This window comes from Orcinus orca, chromosome 11 (genome assembly GCF_937001465.1).
Source record: "Orcinus orca chromosome 11, mOrcOrc1.1, whole genome shotgun sequence".
In the NCBI taxonomy this organism is placed as follows: Eukaryota; Metazoa; Chordata; class Mammalia; order Artiodactyla; family Delphinidae; genus Orcinus; species Orcinus orca.
This window is the reverse complement of record NC_064569.1, coordinates 8,727,493-8,735,443: the sequence shown is the minus strand read 5'-3', so window position 1 is coordinate 8,735,443 and position 7,951 is coordinate 8,727,493.

Below are 7,951 nucleotides of genomic sequence, written 5' to 3'. Positions count from 1 at the left end.
TGTGCCTTAAATTTGGCAAAAAAGAAGGTGTTGGGTATCTTAGAATCCCCAGAGGCTGCCTCCTAGGACAGAAGACAGCAAATGGATTATCCATGGCAGTTATGTTGCCAGTTATGTTTTGGGTCACTGACATAGCTTGCCAACTGTGATTCCAAATCTGGCCTGTTGAGTGTATATGTGGAACTCTTTGGCTCTAAGAGCAGGTGAAGCAATAATAACAATAAGAGAGAGAGAGAGACAGAGAGAGAGGCAAAGTGATGACCCACACAGGATTCACTAAATAACTTTTCCAAATTTTAATTAAGCACAGGGACATAGTTGAGAGGAGAAGCACAGAGAAAAAGGAACCATACCTAGTTTCTTTTCATTTTTCCTAAACCACATATTTAAAGAGAGGAACATTGAGGAAGAAGGAAGCAGTTGGTTCTGAGTACACTGGAGGAGTCAGAATGTGGACAGCTTCCCTTGCTGTCCTCTCTCAACAGTCATTTCTGGCCTGAGGGCACTCCTGTGTCATCTAAGCTAGAAATCTCTGTACTCAAGTTAGGGCCGTGCTCATGGTCCCCAAAATCAAGATGAGAAAAAGATTGCCTAAATCTTTTTTTTTTTTTTTGCGGTTCGCAGGGCTCTCACTGTTGTGGCCTCTCCCATTGCGGAGCACAGGCTCCGGACGCGCAGGCTCAGCGGCCATGGCTTAGGGACCCAGCCAGTCCACGGCATGTGGGATCTTCCTGGACCGGGGCATGAACCCATGTCCCCTGCATAGGCAGGTGGACTCCCAACCACTGCGCCACCAGGGAAGCCCAGGATTGCCTGAATCTTTAGGGGTACTAACTTTAATCAGCTCTTCACAAGAGAATGAGGATAATAGGACAACAGAGAACTGAAAAGCTGCTAACGAAAAAAAAGAAAGATGATGGAGGATTAATTGAGCCTTACCTGAAATGAGGTTGAGAAAGCCTTCATTGTTGCCCTCTGGGAAAAGAAGCAGAAGATGAAGTGCAAAGTATGTTCCAAAACCTTCAGGGCTCACAACTGTTGTACAGGGAAATGGACACTTCCAGCCACACCCCATATATCCCCTGAGTTATCCCGTCAGCCACCATCTGTGATGCTTTTGCAAAGGGAGGAGGATGTGAAGGAGTGGCAGGGTTGCTCCTGTGCTGAGGATCAACTGCAAACTCAAAATACATGAGGCCCTGCCGTTCTCCCTAGGATCCCTTAACCCCAATGCTAATTTAGGTTAAGTGCTGGGGTATTTCAGTGTCATATCTTAGTGTACTTCTGCCCTCTTTCTTCATAAAACACTTTACTTATATTAACGTGCTTTCTCAAGGTGACAGGACCAGGAGTAATCTTGCCCATTTTGGGCACAGCACATTGACATATTAAATGTGGGTGGGAGTAAAACAAGACCACTAGGCCTCGGAATCTCTGTATCTCTATGTCCTAGGCAGAGAGAGAGAGAGATTTATTATCCTAGTCTCTATCTCTGAAGTAGCTCTGAACAGGCTTCACCTCCTCCGTCTATCTGGCATCCCCTAGCAAGTCCATCTTCATCCTACTTCATGCCTACTTTGATTACCGTAACCTCTTCATGAGGGAACTTCTCTGTCCTAGTCTTGGGTTTTTGTAATGCATTCTTCATAACACAGTCACAGAGACTTTTGTAAAAGTGCAAAACTTAACATTTCATTCCTCTGGTTGAAAATTCTCTACTGGTTTCCAGTTGTACTTTAAATAAAGTGTGAGGCCTTCACACTCACAAGGATGTGAAGGGCCTTATTCTTGTCTTAAGCACTGTGCAGCCTCATCTTTCCTCTCCTTTCCGTCCTGTCTCTACCAGCTTCCTCACTGCAGTCTCTGTGATCTCCGAAGCCCCAAGCCGACTCAGCACCCTCCCCCTTCTTTTTCTTACCATCAAATGGGCCCTGAGCTGAGCTCAGGGCCAGCAAGGCCCCTGAGAGCAGGGTCAGCAGCATCGTGGAGGAAGCTCTGAGGGGGTTCTCAGCTCTGTGCCGGGAGAAACCAGGCAGCTTCCTTTATAAAGGGGAGCAGAACAAGGGTAACTTTTAGTTCCATACTGGACAGACCTCGTCACCAGATAGACAAGGTTAGAGTTGGGACTTATCCCAGCAGGATGGAGTGGATAGTTGTTGCTAGTGTGTCATTTCTAAAAGGTACAACATGTGACTTGGGCAAAGATTTTGAAGGAACAATATCCAAGCAGTCAGCACAGGTATGAGAATTGTTCTGTCATCATTTGATTTTCAGTCTGTTTAGTTGGTCTGTTTCTCTGTCCTTACATTGTGTTGTTCCTGTGTGTGGTGTGTGTGTGTGTGTGTTTGTGTGTATGTTGGCAGTGATCCTACTGCCCATAGTGAAATTGATCAATATCTCTGGCCATTATTATGACCTAAACTCCATCATTCATTGTATTTATGTACGTATGTATATGATATGTAGCGAAGCATTTTGATGATAGAGATCATCTCAGTTTAACTCTGAAAGTTACGTGGAAAACTCATATTGCACACACATGGATAGCAGAGAAGGTTGACCCTCGTCCTGCTCAGCTCCCATCCCTCACCCCAGACTACCTGGCTCTAACTGAGATCTTTGTGTTGTAGACAAATGTGACCTAAGAATTTCTATTCATATTAATATCGTTAAGATTTATGATATTTAATAAATGCAAATGTAGACACAGAATCTACCATAGGGGGTCCAGGACAGAAGAAATGAATAAATACATAGTTCCTAGAATGGATCATGGATCATGTTATTTTATGTCTCTAAGACTTTTTCCATGCTGCTTCTCTTTTCTAGAATCTTCTGTAAGATTCTGGTTGGGTTTTATTTCTTCTAGAAAGTATTTTTAACGCCCCCCCCCCAGTGATAATATAGAGGCTGCAATTATGCACACCAATAAGATAGTCTGATACTCCCTTTAAAGCCTCAATTGCATTTCATGGATCTTCTGTTTTTCAATCAGTTTCTGTGCTAGAATCTGTTTTCTCATTTTGTTCTTTAACAGAGGATGTTTTCTCTTCAAAATTCTGGCACTCATATCTCCCCATTCTCTACCTGAATCTTATTTGTTGATATTTTATCTGGAATCAGTTCTCCTTGTTTTTTTTTCCCCTCTTATATCTATCTTTTTTTGCTGTGCATTTTGAAGGAATTCCTTTATTTGATCATCTAAATCAGGCCTTTCTCCTCTTCACTAGCTTGTTGCTTTTATTTCAGATTTGGCAACAAGTATTGTGTTTCCAAAAATTTTTTTAAATTACCCACACTCTTCTTTTCAGTTGATTATTATGTTATATTTAGTAGTTGTCTGCTTATCCTTTTTTTTTTTTTGCGGTACGTGGGCCTCTCACTGCTGCAGCCTCTCCCGCTGTGGAGCACAGGCTCCGGACGTGCAGGCCCAGCGGCCACGGCTCACAGGCCCAGCCGCTTTGCGGCATGTGGGATCCTCCCGGACTGGGGCACGAACCCGCGTCCCCTGCATCGGCAGGCGGACTCTCAACCACTGCGCCACCAGGGAAGCCCTGCCACTTATTTCAGAACTAGTGTTAGGTTTTTGTAATTGTTCAGTTTTTGTGCAGTGCAATTTTATGATGGTGTGCTTGTGTTATCTGAGGGAGAGCCATGTAGCTGGAAATCCTAAAGAACATGTCCTTGACTAGTGTGCATGAGTGGGTCACCTGCAATGCATATGAGTGTCTGGGTCTGGGCTTTTCTGAAGGATTGCAGATAATATTACAGGAAGGCTTTCTGATACAGTGGGGTTTGCTACAGATAACTTTGCCACTGCAAGGAGACTGGGCAGATTGGCTTCTTTTCGTGGCATAATTATGGATGTATTCCAGAAAGGGGACTGTATCCACAGTTGGCAATGTGGGAAAGCTATGTGGCAAAGCAGAATCATTCCAACTGGGCTTTGTGGGAGAAAAAGAGTACTTTCTTGGGATAAACAGGTCCTCTTATGGTATTGGGATGACTTTTACTGGTTTCCTCAGACAATAATTTGGAAAGGAAAGTGGAGGAGAACAGTCCTGACCAGGTGGCTTTTGGTAAACCTTCAGGTGGGAAAGGAGGGTCAGAGGTAAGGAAGAGAGGGAAGTGGCAGCCGACTTGTGTGTGGGCTGTGGAAGGGGCGGTCCTGCTGGAAGGCGGGCTTCCCTTTGGCTTGGTGAGGTCTGGAAGAGAGCAGGTAATTCTTCAAAATATCACTCAGTTCAGGACCTTTCACTAACCTTCTCCAATGTCAACCATGGAGGAAAGAGATTAGTGTGCTATGACAGGATAAATATCAGCTCTGAACTCACCAGGCACAAGGAAAACAGAGGAAATGGAAGAGCTGAAAGAGAAGGCTGCTGGTCAGGAAGGGTGGGGTGAGTGCAAAGAACAAGGCTGCAGCAGGAGCTTAGGCACCTGAAAATGAATGGAAGCTCTCAAGCAATGCACTTGCCTCCTAGTATGTATGCTTAACTTAACATGTCCCAAAGAGAATTTCTGATTTCCTTCCTTAAAATCCGCTCTCCCTCAGTCTTTTCTCTGTTAACGACAATTGTTTCAGCCATTTGTTCCAAAATAGGAAGTCCTCTCACCCCCCCCCCCCACCACCTGCCCATTAGCAAGTCCGGTTGGCTGGACCTTCAAAATATACCCCCAATATGAGTGCATCCATAATCTCTACCCAAGAATGTAGTCCAGGCTGTGACTCTTTCTCTCCTGGAGCACTGTAACAGCCTCCCAGCTGGTCTTGGTAACATTCCTGCCCTCTGCCACACTCCATATCAGTTTTCCACTCAACAGCCAGAGTGATAGAAAAATATAAATTACATCATATCACTTTCTTGCCTAAAATTGTCCAGTTTTTTCCTTACACTTGTAGTTTGATGTGCATTTCATACCTCAGCTCCTTCAACAACCACATCTCCCTTCTTTCTAGAGGAGTGATGAGCTCTCTGAATGTGACAGAAATGTGATCTTCTTAAACTTTATCATGCACTAGTTTGCCTGGAACACTAAAGGGTGGGTATAGCAGAAAAGATGAGTACTGACAGAGTTGACAAACTTGTGCTGAGAGAGTGAGTGAATTATATTGGGTCCCTATGGTCTAGGAAGTGCTCATGGGAATTGGAAGAATTGATGTGTCCACTGAGTTAAATAAGCACTCTGATGATGTAATTAGCAAATAAACAGTGATTAACTGTGTCTTGAATTGTGTTAAGACACAATTAATTAAACTTTGATTAGATTTTCCTAAAGCTTCCGGGCGTACTGTTATGCTGGTTAATATATTTTAATTTCATATTGACGGCTTCTAGTGAATAGATTAGGGCAGAAATACTGGGAAGTGATATGTGACATTAGGTTACGAAAAGACAGTGACTTCCATCGCACCTCTGCTCTCTCACTCTGTTGAAGCATAGCTTTCACTGGGGGAAGCAAGCTGCCCTGTCATAAGGCAGCCCGGGGAGAAGAAACCCAGTTGCCATGTTGTGAGGACATTCAGGCTGTGACTGAGTCCACGTGGTTAGGAACTGAGGACCACTAGCAGCTATGAGTGAGCGTGGAAGCAGGTCTTCCTCTGGTGGACCTCGAGAGGACCACAGCTCTGTGCGACTGCCACTTCCTGAGAGACCCTGAGCCATAACCACCCAACCAAGCCACTCCTGGACACGTAGCCCACAGAAACCGTGAAATAAATAGATGTTTATTGGTTTAAGCTGCTAAATTGGGGATAATTTATTGCACAGCAACAGATAAGAACATCTCCTCCTGTTAATATCTTGCTCCTTCCAATTCAACAACTCTTGCAAGAGACTCAAAGAAATAAATTGTTAACGAAACTTACCCATTTCCTCAGCCTGGCTTATATTATATTATTAGAGTCACCATGCAGGATGTAGTTTTTGTGTTGTTGTTTTATCTATGATAGATGTTGCCAATTCAGGAATAGATTTTTTTTATTTCTTGTAATAAATGAAGGGATATGGGGCTTCCTAGTTCATTCTACCACCAATATTAGCTATGAAGAGGAGAACATGTAGTGCAGAAAAACACTTTACAGAAGAACTTAAAATCCAAAGTGAGTAATCAGGAAGTAGGAAAACCCATATACCTTCAAATAATTTCAAGTTCCCAGAGTCAGACGAATTGCATCTTTGGTTGTAGGGAACTTGTAGATGTGAACTGAAAGACAAATTTTTGAGATAAGGAAGTTCCAGGAAAGATGGGAGCATAAGGAGAACAGTTTAGAATCCTTTCACCATCCAAAATGGAATAAAATAAGAGAAAGGAAAAAAAAAGTGGTATGATCAGTGTTGAAACTATAGGACAGGTATTGATATGTTGGCCAACCTGTCAAATCCTCGTCTTGGGGGAAACTACTTCAAAACGTGTGATCCCATTAAAGCTTCTAATCATAACTGCCCAAACCCCAGGCAACTGGGGTTGGTGTATGTCTAGGCCAGTCATAGTGATTGGATGAGGAACTGGCATGTGGTTAGAGCATATCTAGTCAGTGTCTTCCAAGTGGAAGTCTTCCATAGGAAAATATATGAATGAATTGCTAAAATGAGGGGATGGCATATGGAGCTTCTGGCAGTCATTTTGGCAGCCACACATGGAAAGAGCTAGAGATGGATTAAAGCCTTTTGATAACATTTTTGAGCCACTGAATCCAGTCATATTTGAGGTCCCTGTTATATGCATATTCCATTTTTTCTACTTAAGTTAATTTTAGTTGGGTTTCTTGCATTTGGAACCAAATTAATCTTTGTGGAAAAAGATTGCTAATTGCAAAACACAAATTTTGAGATATTTCTGCCAGAAAGAAAGACTATTGGATTTTCCTAAATAAGAGAGTAGCATACATTTTGTGAAACGACTGAGTGTTATTTTGTCAAATTCCATAAGTTTGACTTCCCGAAGCTGGAAGATTGAATGCAGCGAGTCATATTCTGCTCCTTTTGGAGCCTTTTTTTCTGTCACAGACCAACAGTATTTGAGGTGTTTTGAGGGGCTAGAAGGGAGAGTAGATATTCCTTGTCATTTTTTTTTTCCAACCTGGCTTTATGTAGATACTTCTTGCTTTATGTCATTAGCAGTAGGAAAAATGTGAGCTTTTCTAGTTAGAGCTTGGTAGAACAAATATAATTTCCAAAAGGTCTTATTAAGACTTGCTAAAATTAAATGAAGTACATGTTTATTTTGAGAAGAAATAGAGTATATATTTACTAATTTGAGGACATAAAGCTAAAAGTTCTATTACATTTGGTAAATACCAAAATCAGGTTCGGAAATACTCTCAGTTCAAAGCTACAATCAATGGTGTGTGTTCTGTATTAGATTTAGAAATGAATTACTAGGGGGCTTCCCTGGTGGCACAGTGGTTGAGAGTCTGCCTGCCAATGCAGGGGACACGGGTTTGAGCCCTGGTCTGGGAAGATCCCACATGCCGCGGAGCAACTAAGCCCGTGCGCCACAACTACTGAGCCTGTGCTCTAGAGCCCACGAGCCACAACTACTGAGCCTGCACCTCTGGAGCCTGTGCTCGGCAACAAGAGAGGCCGCGACAGTGAGAGGCCCGCGCACCGCGATGAAGAGTGGCCCCAGCTCGCCGCAACTAGAGAGAGACCTTGCACAGAAACGAAGACGCAACACAGCCAAAAATAAATTAATTAATTAATTTAAAAAAACCTCAAAAAAAAAAAGAATTACTCAAGTAGCAGTTTAAAAAAAATCTATTTGTTTCTGTTAACTGCTAGCTCTGTAGGTGTTAATAGTGTGAGCTAGTAGGTAAGAAAATAAAAAAATACTCAGCATTCATTAACAGAAGTATAGTGAGTAGACCCGGAGTTAGGATGAATCTGATTCTGAAGGAATGTTCCTCAAATCCACTCTTCTTAGTACATGAAGTTTGTCAGTCTTTTTC